The following is a 16076-nucleotide window of genomic DNA, read 5'->3' on the forward strand; positions in this document are numbered from 1 at the left end:
TGTGATTTATGTGGGGTGCGTTTTGTCAAACAGAGGCAAATAATTAGGAAGATACTCCTTACCAGCTGTTCTCCAAACCCTTACGCGCCCATATATTCTGACAACGCTTAACTTGCTTTCATCTGAGAACAGCATCATTGCCCAGTCATTGGCTTGTGTTCATGCCAGAGTTCAAGTATACCATCTGACTGGACGTAGACGGTTCATGGTAGTGATCACTGGTCTCCTAACAGAAACCCTGTCTAAAATATAAAGGAACAAAATCTTGCAAAGATAGTTCATGTTGAAAAGTAGGTCAAAGGTCAATTTGAAGGTCACAGTAAGATTGCCAGTATATGATTTTTTATTCAAGTTCAATAGTAACTATGGCCCTATCTCTGCCAGTTTTTGAAATATAAGGGACTGAAATGTTGCAAAGTTCAGTTCATAGTAAAAAGTGGCTCAAAGGTCAATTTCAAGGTCACAGTTAGATTGCAAGTATATGACTTCCTATTCAAATCCGTAGAAACTATAGGCAAAACTCTGCGAGTTTTGGAGATATAAGGGATTAAAAATGTGCAAAGTTTAGTTCATGGTGAAAAATAGGTCAAAGGTCAATTTCAAGGTCATAGTAAGGTAGCCAGTATATGACTTCCTATTCAAGTACAATAGTAACTATGGGCATATCTCTGCTAATTTTAGATTATTTCACATTTTACTTTCACCAATGAATATTGCAACATTGTACTTTTTGATATAGCGCAACTCCTAAACCATATCGAAACAAAAAGGATCCCAACTTCAGTATTGCGCTTATCAAGTTCTATAAAATGCAAATAGCCATAGTTCTACAGCATTTATGGTTTGGAGAATTATGGAGAGTTTTCAGTTTTGCCATTAGATTTTCTAATGGCTGTGTCTCCTGTGAAAATGCACTGATTGACCCCAAACTCTTGAAAATGAAAGAAGTCCCTAATTGTAACCCCCCACTGTAATATGAGAGCTTAGGTCTGTGTAGTTTCTGAAAATTGGCAGAAACAAATATTTTTTTGCAAAAAATTCCCATTTTTAGAAAATTTTGGCCCATTTGACCTTGAAATAAAGGTCAAAGGTCAAATCCAAGGGCATATTTGGAATCTTCACATATGACTTTTGGTCAGACTTCTATAGAATTTTTTCCCATAATTCCTTCAGTTTGGGAGATATTTGGCATTGAATTTTCAAAAATTTTGACAAGGGTGCATTTCAACGAATGCCACGCCCAGGCCATTGCACCATTTGAGACAAAAAAAAAAAAAAACAGGGGGTTCAAGTTGAGATTATATGTGACCTAAATCCAAGAGATGGGGACACGGGCCCTTGCGGTCTAGGAGGAGAAGCGGTAACGGTGACTTGTATCCCTCCTATGTCAACCGCTTGGGTAATAAATGTATCCTTCTTACTTAGAGCCGCGTATTGAAAAAAATAATTGAAGCATTAGACCCCATTCCCATACATTTTAGATCGATCTATCCCTGTGGGGAGTCTCACTAGATTAATGTCAGCGTGAACCCCCAGGGAGTTGGATCGATCTAAATATCTGGGAATGCACTCTTAGATTGAGTATTTCGATGATTATACTTTGTAGGTCAGTGTTCTGCTACTCACATCCTCGATTTACACTATGTTCGGTTGCCTAGTTGTTATGTAATAGAACAATTAAAACTATGGGTACCCTTTTAGTAAAGTACACCTTGCTCAGCCAGCGTACATAATCCGGGGAGTAACTAAATATAACCTTGTCGCGCAAAGTGCAGTAAGGGTGACACCTTTTTTGGAAGGGGATATTTTATATCGCTTGGAAAACCTCAAGGAAAACCTTGTAATCTTTTATCAAAACGATATCTAATAGTGTGCACAAGAGGCCTCAAATCTGCAAGAAAACCGACGTTTTTGAACAGGCATTCCTTTATAGGCCCAATTCAGCCTTTTTTACGCAAAACCATTAGCATTATTTTTCATACCGCTGGCGATCGATCCTCGCCACATTGTCTTTGTGATTGGTAGCTCTCAGCGTGTGAAGCTAAATAATAAAAAAGGCCAACCCGGGTGAGAGAGGCGGGGTACCATTTTGTTTTGTTAATGAAGACTAGCCTCACGACCTGTCTTTGTAATATAACTTGCCTATTTTTTGCAGACACAATGAAAACGGAAGAGATGTGCCGACGTGCTATTCAAGAGTGCTGCAAATGCTTACGTCGATACCTTACAGAGGAAATAGTTCATGAAGATTCTAGTCTTCGGAAATTATTATCGATGAGAAAGATTCGTGCAAAATTCACAACTTTATTAGAAAATGATATGCTGACGCCGGCACAGTTTGCCTCATTGTACCCCGAGCACAAGGATGATTTAGACATTAAGCTTTTTGATTTTGACTTTTTATTTTTACTCATTCGGAATCTCAACCCTCCTACTAGCGTGAACTGGAGCTCGTGCCCAGGGCAAGACGAGACGGAGCCATTACATGATATTATAAGACTTCGGGAATTTTACAAGAAGGTGACAGAGATATCTCAAAGCACTGAGAGCATGATGGCATTGGTAAAAGCAATGGAGCTTCCAATTAGAAGACTTTTTGGCGATCCGATATATATTCTTTCAGGAGAACGACAGTTTGCCCCAGAAACGACCTCTGTAAAGTCGGAAAATCCAAGAAGCAAGAAATATATCTTCACTGCTGTTCTGGCTGTAGTATTTACAACGTCAGCCGTTTCGTTTGTTGTTAGTTGGTTGTTAGTTAATCCGTGTGATCATCCAACTACAGAAGAAATTTCTGTCCATTTCAATGGTAGGTACCTTTGACCGAATACACTCCATAAATCTTCCACACGCTACCCCTTGTATAACCGTAATATATGAAATGAAATTAGAATTATTTTGTTTTTTGTTTGGATAAACAAACACTTTTCTGTAAATTTGTTGTCAGTAATCTAATCTCTATAGAGAGACTAATGTCTAATCTAAACTCTAGAGACTAGAGACAAAACTGATTACAATTGAAAAATATGACACCCAAATACGCTATGCCAATGCTATTACTTGTACCATTTACGAGCTAAAGTAACTAACTGAATGTCTTTTTTATATAAAGGCTCCCAAAGATACGTACATTACGTCAGTCGAAGACACTGGGGTGCAATGCTAGGCCGTGACACGCCTAACGAGTTCCTCACGCACCCCGTGAAAAATGTCATCATCATTACACGTAATCTGTACAGGTTTTGTAACACAAGCACCGAATGCTGCCAAAAAGTACAGTTATTGCAAAAAGAAGACATGTCGGAAAAATTCAGCAAGTATTTTTGTCAAATGATTTTACGCACCACGTTGATTGTGTTGTTAATGGTAACCTTTAATGGTGTGATTGTAGGAAAATAATGAAATGCAAATAGCTTTTGACTTTACTTGTCAATTTGGATTTTGGTTCTGTTCCATTTGGTTTTATTCTGGCGAAAAAAATACTAGACAAAAAAGAACACACTGTCTATAATTCTTAAGAAATTTATAGCAATCATTTGTCTCATTAAATGGTCGGCATTTATTTTGGATTTAGCCATGCCAGCACTGCCCCGACCTAACCAAATACGCGTTATTCTAAGGGGAAAAGAATGCACTGTATCTGGCAAATCATCTTGATGAATGCCACGCAAGAAGGTCGACAGAGTGATAAAAATACATTACCCTGCTTTGGGGTGTATGTGTTCGTCTTTTCTTACTTCCCTAGTCAGTGTGTACTTCCTAGAGATGAGAAGAGGGTTGGCGGGCTGGCGGTTTAAACAATAATCATCAAAGGCTGAATAAGGCGATTTAATTCTGATGTGTGTAGAGTGCAACGCGGGTAAATAAGGTGATTAGATATAGATAACTGTACTCAAATTGAACTCATATAAGTTAGCACACGTATACAATTAAAAATGTACACGAGGCAGTGCTTTCTTTTATTTCTCAAACAGATTACAATGACATCGCGTACAACTTTGTGGTCGGATATGATGGTGTTGTCTACGAAGGAACAGGATGGGACATACAAGGGGCTCACAGTTTAAGGTGAGACACTTTCGTGAACATATCAAAAGGAACGGACTTGTGCAAAACATATAATTAAGTGTAATTTCACTTACCTCAACCAGATTTGTAATTCAAAATTTAGGAATTGGAAGTGTTAATGGCGAGCAGGTTTTTTGATCAGATTATTTTGAAATCATTATTATTCGGGAAACTGTGGAAGACTGAGATGGCTTTTAAAGGCATACAGTGCGCGTTACACTTTTATAAAGTTTTGAAATTTCCAGTAAAATGTTAATCTTACAGTTTTATTCAGTAAAGATCAAAATCTCATTTTGTGCCTTCAGCGTTAGAGGGAGGAGTGTTAAGTAGTCTTTTGTGCCGTTTTTCATAAGTAGTTTTTGTCATAGAAAATAAGCCGTTTGAGTAAAGCGTCATATTTTGTCTTCCTGGACATAATTTGGCATAATCTGTGTCTAGTACATTTACTCAGTGAAAATACTGTTTGATTATATTGAAGATTGACAATTCCCAAATTTTTATCATTTTGCAATCACCATTTGAAAAAAAAACGAACCATTCATTGCCTCCAATCTGCTATTTGTTTAGAAATTAATCGCATTTGCTCGTATTATGTCGATAAATCTACATCTAAATCTCGAATGTTACAAACCACCGCTGATTTTGTTTTGAACCTCTTTAATGAAGTCCGCACTTTATGCTTTAGATGGAACGAAAAAAGCATAGGAGTTGCTTTTCTTGGGATGGAACAGCTCAAACCGTCTCCAATTGCACTTGAGGCAGCGCAGACTTTACTCCATTACGGCGTACAGATTGGAAAGTTGGATAACAACTATTCTCTATATGCCCATTGCCAGGTGACAAACGCCGATAAAAGTCCCGGTGTTGAAGTCTTGCAGCATATGAGGGAATGGGATCCTCCTTTAGTAGGTCTAATAGTTATTAAAATAGCAGATATATAGCTGGTTTTTATACGGTAGTTTTTCTTTATTATAACGCCATTTTTGGATTGTTTGGATTGCTAGCAGACGGGGGAAAGAGAGAGGGATTCAGATTTTGTGTTCTTTTTCATATCGTACCCTGAGTGTCAGAGCAACGTAAAAGCTAGCTTGCTAAATATACCTTGTGGTGGAGTCGCTTTTAGTAGTATTGGTATTGCTACTATGGGTTATATATGAAATCAAGATCGAGCTGGCAATACCGGAATCTAGAACCAAGGGTACATATCGAGGCCAATGGAGTATTTTTCACCGTGTGCATTTCTGCATCATAATTTAAATATATGGGATTACTTTTGATAACCTATTGTAGAAGAAACTATAAACTGTGGGTTTCACGTTTGGAGGCTATTCTACTTAAAATGGCGGTGTGACATTTTTCTTTTGAGCAAATCAACTACAGAGGGTGACAAAGTATTGCACCATCTGCTTGAATTGTGTGCATTGTGACGGGGGGGGGGGGGGGGTCGTTTGTAAAAAGAGATCTGTGACGTATTTTCATCCATGTGCACTATAAAGAATGCCATTAAAGGTGTAACGCCCATTTGGATGTCAGTTAAGTTTCTACCATGGTGCAGGTTTTGGAGCTCACAAATGAAAGAAGATAAGAAATTGTTTCTCTGAGGGACAAGGGAATAAATGTCCCCCAAGTAGTCGCCAGATATGGTGTGTCTGCATGGTCAGTCTGTATAAAGGGATTGCAGAAGGATGGGGTACACTGATGCCACCCGAAGAACACTAGTGCCAGAGACGACAGGTGTCTTTTTATGCTGTCAATTAAGGCTAAGGAGATCTGTGTCATGCCGCGAATAAGCTTTGCAGTAGTCGCTCAATTAGCAAGTTATGGCCAGCAGAAGTAATGTCCAAAGACGGCTCCATTCTACAGGAATTCACGCCAGGGTAGAAAAGAGGAAACCAACCATCACCTTGGTAAACAGACGAAAGAGAGCGCATGGGATACAAGAACCGTTGCATGGACCGTAGGTCAGAACTGGCGCCTTTTTGTAATGTATAAAATCGTCAGCCAATTATGCCTGCCTGCTAGCAGTCCACTTCAATAATGGTTCGGGGATGCATTGCTTTCTAAGAAATTGGTGAACTGAGGTTAGTGCATCGAAACCTGAGCCACAAGCGTCACACTGAATTTCTAGATCAGCACCTTTTACCATCGGTGGAAAACATTTTAGGATTGGAATCATCCGTTCATCTTCCAAGATTTTAACGCTACACCCAACAGGCCCATGCAGGGCTATACAAGAGTGACCTTACCAGCCTGGCATCAATAGGGTGGATTGGCCTGCCCAATCACCAGACACAAACCTCATTGAAAACCTCTTGAATGAGATTGTAAGTAAATTGACATAGCACAAACGCTCTTACCCATAGTTTCTTATAACAGCTTAGGCAAACAGCCCCCAGAAGATTACTGAACCGTTATTAGGCTACACCCAGAAGGATAGTAGTATATTGAGAACACGAAGGTACACTGTATCCTTCAGAATATTAATACTGACATAATAGCATGGGTATGTAAGTGCAAATTACTGGTCTATAAATCTGGAGTAAAGATACTTATATAACCGGTTTTCAATAAAACACTAATTGAAAAACCTAACAAATTCAGCTTTTGTTTCCCATTAAGCAACTGGTGCTATGCTTTTGTCACCCCTCTGTACTTTTACAGACACATTTGATAGGTTCGTGCGATGTGCAGTAGTGGGGCAGGTGAGGGTGGGGGGGAGGGGGACCGTGTCCAGATTAGTAACGCAGTTGGCAAAAATAACCTGTTTATTTGTATTAAAGGTCTGTTCCCCGAGATTTTCTCAGCCCACAGATTGGAATATATAGGAACTGCACACTAAAATTACGTCAGACATTAGGAAACGCTTTACTTATTGAAAAATTAAAATATATGTTTTCTATGTATATTGAGAGTTAACCTTGCCTGGTTTATACCTAATTCAGCTTATGTAATCTGCAAAGTTGCATACATGTGTTCTGCACGCCCAGGGTTCCTTTCTGTTGGTTTTTAACATTTGATTTGATTCGCCCCTTTAAAGGTTTTACTTTTTAGATTAAAAATTTTACCTGGTTCAAATCTATTTTCAAACAGCCAAGAAAAAGAACATAACAATAAAGTCAAATTATCATATCTGTCCATTCAGAGACATTCAATTCATTATCTTCCGATTGAAGCTGCAAGAAGAAAATAGGAAAATAGTAACGGTTCAAAAAATGTTCAGTTCAAGCAAGTTTTAGTTTCACAAAGGACGCAAAACACCGGCTGATCCAAATTCAGTGTTGATTCTGTGTTGCTTGTTAATTGTGTTGATTGTATGTTTTAGCCAAAATTTCATGAAATATCCTTTACCCGTATCTCACCCTAACACAGCATACCACTAGTTTAAATGACACTAATGAAGAAAATACTGATTTCTTTTTTCTCTAGGAAAAACGTCTTATTTCCATTGAAGATCAAGCGACCAGGAGGCGCATTCGAGAAAAGAAAGGCTTTTGGTGCTGTTTGGAATTCGAGCATGACCAAACGAATAAATCCTTTGAGCTTCCGTGTGGAGATGGTTTTGACGAACTGTAATCTGCCTCTATAACCCAAGGTGGACTTCATTATCTCATTTCACCGCTGTATAGCTACCCGTGCTTTTCTGTTCTACAATTTTGGCATCAGTTACGAACCTCTGGGTTATATTACTGAATAACGACTTGACAACATCCTTGATAAACTATAAGCAATCGCTACGTCTTTCAACTATACAACCGCATTGAAATATATAATATGAAAGTAAAAGATACTATTGTGAAAAAATTTTCGTTCATTTGTGACATTTTTTATGGTTCAATCCCCAGATTTTCAATTAATTTTTGGTCATGGAACTGTCATTAAATAAATATATAATTTATTCTATTCTTTTAAAAATTATCATGTTAATCTCATACCCAGTATTTTATGTTCGTAATGTTACCGGACCACGTGATCAACAGTTTTAAAACGCAGAAGATATTTATATCGTCAAATTCTCCCGATTTTCCGATTTAAAATTTGTAACGTTTTACATATTTCCTATAACCTTAGAGTACATGTGATATCGTAAATTCAGGAACAATGTATTCCCATGGTTTAAAAGACAGATCTTGTCACTAAGACGGGGCCAACTTACCCAGGGTTCCAACTAGCCCCGGTCTCCCCTACAGCCGGAGGTGGAGTGAGCTAGGCGGCTAATAATCTTTTCAGTTGAATGCGGTATAAAGTACAGGATAAATGTTTTGTTATTATAGAACCTAGGTCTAGGAGAGAAAGTATTGGAAATGTCTGATGTACATGTGCTATGTTACACAACATCATAATCAGGCTCAGTGGCAATAAGACGCCTTTTCCCGAGCTGTCCGAGATCAATCCGCTACTTAGATTCATTACTGTTTTGTAGTCTTCAGATAAGAATACTGGTAAGTCGGAACTTTTTTTATTCATAAAGATAAAACATATCAACAAAACACGGGGGGCATTGCACCGGTGGTTTTAACAAAAAAGAACCCTCGTCGGGATCATGTCGATACTCCCCCGCACCGATACTCCCCCTAGTAGTATGCACATCGATAAAACCCACACCGATATCCCAGCATCGATTCGTCCCTGTAAAATTACCGTTATACGCACACCGTTACCCCCCTCCCCTAATCGACATCCCCCCCCCCCCGCATCGTTGCTTCCCCGCATCGTTACTCCCCTGATGCAATTTTCATATAACCGACATTGTTACACATCGATATTATAGATTATATCAAAAATAACCATATAAATTTGATGAGTTGGCCAACTAGCCAGGAGCGAGGCCTACCCTAAGGAGGATTTTTTTTCAAATGGAAAGATGCATTGTAGTCCGGTGGCTTAAGGAAAAAATCGTGACACGGCGGATAAAAGCACTAAATTTTGCATGTGGGTACCTTTTGACATACTAAATCAAATTAGAGCCGTAGCCCACGCAAAAAAATTACCGTTTGGCCAAAAAATCCAAAATGGCCGCCAATTTATGGATTTCTATAGAAATGTGTACATACCTATGTTGATTTTTATCAAATAAATTATTTTCTCAGAGTTTTCCACGCCCTTATTACCCATTTTATTCATATATGTCAGATAGCAAACAAGTTCCCTTGGACTTTTTGAAAAAATCCAAGATGGCTGTCATATGCCATAGAAACAGCCATAGAAATACTAGTGCACATCTAATACCAGCTAGAAAGATACGTTGTCCACTATCAAATTAAGTCTGTTTCTCAGATTTTTGTTACCCACATAATATGTTTGTGGTGAGTAACTACGAAGTGTTCTTAGGCATTTCGAAAATCCAAGATGGCTGCCATGTGCCACAGGAATTCTAGAATTCAACTAATGGCAACTGGAAAGATTAATTTTCCACTATCAAATTAAGTTTGTTTCTGGGTGTTTTCCACATCCTGTCCACCCACACAATATGTATGTGGTAAGTAACTAACATGTATTCCTGGGCATTTTGAGAAAATCCAAGATGGCCGCCATATGTCATAGGAATACTTGTAGTATTACAAAGGGTTGGAACTAATGACAGCTAATTCACTATCAAATTCAGTTTTTTTAGTGTTTAACACATAATTATTACACCGTGATACAAAACTAGCAGGTAATAAATGTGCATATTTGGTCATTTTGAGAAAATCCAAGATGGCCGTCATTGGCCATAGGAATACTACTGGAATTACAACTGCACATCCATGGCTTTTCATCTACTGCCAGGGTGCAATTGTGTTTGCTTATCAAGTTTTGCCCATCCTTATTAGTCCTATGATATATATCTGGTGGGTAAATAGTGTGCATCCTTGGATATTCTGAGAAAAATCCAAGATAGCTACATTTTGACATAGGAATACAAATGGGCGGGTTTCAATTGCTGCTAGAGAGGCATATGGTTTATTATACAATTACATTACCATGGGTTTCTTTTAAAAATAATTTATATTTTTCATTTCATTTATTATTACTTCTATGTTGTATACCTGGTCTGTAGCATGTGTGTATCTTTGGGTATTCTGGAAAAAATTCAAGATGTCTGCCTTTTGTCATTAGAATATTTGAACACATAATCAAATAATGCCCGAGATACAGTGATTACAATTTTTAAAAATGCAATTAACTTTAGATCGTTTTTAAATGTTTTTCATATCCTATTTATCCTTATGAAAGACTCTGTGTGTGTAGAAAGTGTATGTATCCTTGAGTATTATTCGGAGAAAACCCAAGATAGCTGCCACTTGTCATAGGAATATATCATTCAAACGCAAATAGGTGTCAATTAATGGAACAGTTCAGACATTGATTCCAACATGAAATAAAGCCGTTTGATGTTCAAACATGTTGACATCCTTATTAACCTTACTCTATATAAATCTGGTGTGTAGCAAGTGTGCATCTTGCACATTTGAGAAAATTCAAGATTGCTGCAATTCACAATAGGAATAGTACATTCAAAAACTGCCAGAGAGACATTGGGCTCAGTGTAAAATTAATTTTGTTTTTCTGTATTTCCCACTTTCTTTTTGGACTTTGAGATATCTATCTGGTGGGTAACAAGAGTATACCCTTAAGTATTTTGACAAAATATCATGATTACCCTCATTTGCCTTAGAAGTGCCTTTACAATCTAATGCAGTTTTCCTATAGGGAAAAGAAGGCCATCTCCAAAATGATAAAATATGGACATTAATTACCTAACAGATATGTATCATGGGATAATAATACTAAAAAAAAAACAGAATAACAACTGAATTCAGCTTCATTTTATATGTAAGCCTATCTCCCGCAGGTATTAACTGAATCCCACCTTCTATGGCTAATGGCCGCCATTTCGTTTTGTTTTCTTTTCAAACAGGATACACATAACATTCTCATCATATATATATTATGTGAATTAAAAAGATGAGGAAAATACTCAGAAACAAACCTTATTTATCATTTAATATTATATCTCCATGGCAGAAGAAGCCCTATGTGTATACTAGTATTCCGTTGATATGGCGGCCATCTTGGATTTTTCTCGAAATGCCTGAGAATAAAGGTTAGTTACTCACCACAAATATATTATTTGTGTAATAAGAAACAATTAGATAGTGGGCAATGCATCTTTCTAGACGGCATTAGTTAGTTGAAAACCTGTGTACATGATCTAGTATTCCTATGCCATATGGCGGCCATCTTGGATTTTTCAAAAAGTCCAAGGACACTAGTTTGTTATCTGACACATGCATAATATGGGTAATACGGATGTGGAAAACATTGAGAAAATACTTAAAATTTGATAAAAATCAACATAGGTATGTATATATTTCTATAGAATTTCACAAATTGGCGGCCATTTTGGATTTTTTGGCCAAACGGTAATTTTTTTCCATGGGCTACGGCTCTTATTTGATTTAGTATGTCAAAAGGTACCCACATGCAAAATTTGGTGCTTTTATCCGCCGTGTCACGATTTGGCCATTTTTTTGCCCTAAGCAACCGGACTATTGGGTAGGCCCATTGGTGTGTTATGTGGAAAATTTACAATTGACTGCAGGGAAACCCTTGATGACGTTGCTTTTATGCTTTTTAATCACCTACACTTTGGACTTGATATACCCCTTTGAATAAACAATATTTCTTTTAAATTCCAAGCCCAACGGACAATAGAATTTAGTTGCTATGCTCATTAACCGTATTTGAAATAAAAAAATTGGGGTCCGCCATATAGATAAACGTCCCAATAAAATATTCGTCCCGATAGATACGTCTCTATACATACACGTTTCAATAGATTTACGTCTCGTTAAATTTACGTTCCGATAGATCCACCAACAGATTCCTATAAACCCACGTATCTTTAGATCCAGGTACCGCTAGATCCATCTATCTGACATCGTAATCGGCTAAAAGGCCGATATCAACTTGTGATACAGGTATGAGGCTTTCGAGTGATAGTCTGGCTGCGAATACTGATCCACTTAGTGATCTGACTTAATTACAACCTGATATTTATTATTTATTCATTTATTTATGTATTTATATATTTATTAGGTGTTCAAACAAGACATACATGTACGTTCGCGTCTACACGTGTATCACTCAAGTTCGGGAACGCGTCGTAAACATGAAACAGAACACATTTTAAGTGTGCAAATATTACATTTTGAGAACGCTTTAAACAGTGTTCTGGCACCAGAACACTGAGCGTTGTGAAATATAGAACACATTTTTATGTTCTTTTTTTTGTTTTGTTTTGTTTAGAACACGTGCATTAACATGAAAATTCAGAACACTTTTTACGTGTTCGAATGTTACATTTTGAGAACGCATTAAACAGTGTTCTGACGCTAGAACAGTAAGCGTTGTGAAATATAGAACACATTTTTTTTCTTTTTGTGTTCTTTCACTGAGTATTGTGTGAAAACGATCTAGTAGAATAATATATATCTGAAAGGATTAATATGTGTACTGTCGTTTTAAAGAAGTGCATTTTATGTATTATGTAGTAGTATACCAACCATTTTCAGGGCCGTAGCCTGAGAAAAATGCCAGGGGGGGCAGTAAGCGGACACGAGGGGGGTGGGTGTAATATTTAGTCACTTTCCACGGTGTGGAAAATTTTTAAAAACTGTATGTATAATACTGCATTCTGGTGTCAGAAATTGTGGGTTCATTTTGCCATAAGTACAGTCATTTTTTCAACACAACACGCCAATTGGACTTTTTGGCATGAACTGAGTTGGCTAAAAACAGTACACCTTTGTAAACAGATTGTTGAATGATTGTCTAGTGGCCATGAGTGCATTTTCTCACAGATTTGATACCAACTTTGCAATTATTTATTTTTTTTTTACCTTTGCGATTATTATTTTTTTTTTTGCACCTCAAATCCCAGGGGGGGGCAGCTGCCCCCCCCCCCCCCTGCCCCCCTCCCCCCCCGGAGGCTACGGCCCTGATTTTGAGCAAAAGCATACCTGTAATGGATCTATCGGTATTTGGATCTCAAAATACGTGGATCTATAGGTATGTGGATTTAAAGAACGTGGGTTTATGAGGACGTCGTATCTATAGGAACGCAAATATATAGGACAGCAGTAAAAAATCGGATCTATCGGTATTTAAATCTAAAAAGACGTTTTTTCAGTTTTTCCTTTATGTATCTATCGGTAACGGGAGTATAGGGACGTGTAATATTTTGGGACTAAATTTTATCCGTACGTACCCAAAAAATTCATCTACCGACCATCATTGCCTGTAGAAATAGTCTGAAAGTTCGTTGGTCCGAAGGTTCGATAGTCCGAGTAAAGTCAATAATGCATTATTGGTAATATATTCTTGATAAAGTGGATAGTGTAATGGTAATTAAGTTAAGTTCATCAGAGGGGCGTTCATACAATTTTTAACGATGAACCTTTAGATTATCGAGACGCCCTCATCAGTGCGGCGGGGGCGTCTCGATAGTCCGAAAGTTCATTGGTCCGAAGGTTCATTGGTCCGAAAAGTAGTAACATTTTCATCGATTTTTTAATCAAGGGTTCATTGGTCCGAAGGTTCTATAGTGAACATTCGGACCAATGAACCTTCGGACTATTGAACCTTCGGACTATCGCTACGGCCCCGCTAGGACGTTAAGGGGGGGCCGTAGCGATAGTCCGAAGGTTCAACAGTCCGAAGGTTCATTGGTCCGAATGTTCACTATAGAACCTTCGGACCAATGAACCCTTGATTAAAAAGTCGATGAAAACGTTACCACTTTTCGGACCAATGAACCTTCGGACCAATGAACCTTCGGACTATCGTGACGCCCCCCGTTAAGGGACGAGGATGCTCAATTCCTCGCCCTGTCCCGAGGGTCGGTGCTGGAGTTTCAATCGACTGGTGCATTAACTGATATGAAGAAAAAAGTGTTTAATAGGACAACTCCTTACTATGTCTATGGATATAATGCCAATCAGGAAATATAAAATCACCGATAATACTTAACATCTACTCAGACCACAAAATGTTCAATTCTAATAAGATCAAATATTTTTTGTAACTAAGTTCTTTTGTACGTGTTAAACGGAGATTGATAATTAGGAAAGCACTTGATCTTTCGAGGATCTCATAAAGCTGCCTGGAGATAATATGGCATCTGTCAATCAGCTGTCACAAAACAACATGTCAGCAAATGTAATTTGGGTCAATCGGTAATCAATTCCCGATTTAATAGTCGATGCAGCTGTCTAACAATAAATTGGTTGGTTTAGTCTAATACTCAGGTGCTTTAAAATGCTTTTAACATCTCTGATGTTGTATTCACTGATATTTGTTTTTATTGAGAAAGAAGGGTGACAAGGGGGGGGGGCACAGGAATTCTGTGGAAATAAGAAGTGTGCTACTAATCAATATATATATCAACAACACAAAGACAACAGGATCCACATCTAGTATTAGCTAGTGGATCAGGGGTCGGCCTGAGGCGGCTTTTACTCAACAAACAACACGAATGCACGAAGGACAATTTTTCTTAATACATAAAATACAGAAGATTTAAAGTTTTTTTAAATCTTATTGATAGAGAGATAACATACAAGTAAGTATTCAGAAAAATAGAAATTATATGTTAAACTTTTTAATTTTCACAATATTACCCGACTTAATTTGATAATTGGTTACAATGATACGTAAAGATGGCTCTAAACTACAGCCACTGAACGGAAGCAGGCGCGGTTACCAGGCTATGCAAGAAATGTTACATAAATAATTGAAAGGTTTTGAAGAGAAGCACTCCATTTGACGTACCTGTGGGTATTTGATATAAGGCATCGAAGGTAAAGCTTTGTAAGTTTATTCAGCTTTCAATGAAATTGTATACTTGGTTGCCCAGCATATGCACATGAAACCATCTCTGATATACGTAAGTTGCTATTATCAGCTTTCCGTAATTAACGAATTTAGGTGTAACATGGAGACTACAATTGCATATTACACAGAAAAAACATAGAGACTGTGGCACAATTGTTTATTAAACAAAAACCGCCTAGTTTATTTGATATTGAAAAAAAAAAAAACTGTGGCAACTCGTCGAGTGAAGCCCCTTTCACACTGGACGGCGTCCTTTCTGCGTCCCGTAGTACGGCCCTGTTTGGAAAAATAATACGATGCGTGCCGACAGCTGGCCGATCATTGGGCATTCATTCTCCAACCAAAGCGATGCTTGTGCCTCCTTTCTACGACCACAGCGCTGCCAGTTTGACGGTCGCACGAAGGACGCAGTCCAGTGTAAAGGGGGTTGAACAGACTGTAGTCACTATTATGCCCCCCTCCCCTGAGCCCACTTTTTTCCCCAAACACACCAGCCTTTAAGCCAAATGTATACTAGTACTCGATACTTACATGAGTCATCAATATATCTGATGACGCCGCAGACCTAGACCTAGTCAGCTGAGGTACCCTTTTATTTACCCCCCCCCCTGTTGCTGATTTGCTTATCTTTTTTGTTTATAACATCATTGTTATGCTTTGTTTTGTAAAATGGCTAGGCCCACTCAAAATTTGCTTTCAAAAATGATCTTGCTCAAAGGGCGAGACAAATCTTGTAAAACTACACAGCAGTAGGGCTACCAATATATTGTCCCTTTACCACTTTACTCAGAGGAGAAAAAGTTCGACTCATCATCCAAGATACTGAGATAACCGTAAGTTTTGCAAATTAGCACAAATATATGAGAGTTGCTTGTTACTTGTTTTTTGCCTATATCTTAGGCCTACTCGTTTTACATTTTATCACGTACAATTCATGACGACTGCATCGTCAAAAATATCAAAAATGTTAAAAATGTTAACTTTAAATTAGGAAAAGTAAAGTAAAAAAGAAAATAGTATACATATCTGGCATTATTCTTCCCACTTCTTTTATTTATTCATTTATTTTTTATCCCCGTCACTACCGGCCAAGCGCCTGTAAACATTTATCGCCCAAACCCTCCTGCCAGCCA

Source organism: Lingula anatina, chromosome 6 (assembly GCF_051362555.1).
Source record: "Lingula anatina isolate TDL-2025a chromosome 6, LinAna3.0, whole genome shotgun sequence".
Taxonomy (NCBI): Eukaryota; Metazoa; Brachiopoda; class Lingulata; order Lingulida; family Lingulidae; genus Lingula; species Lingula anatina.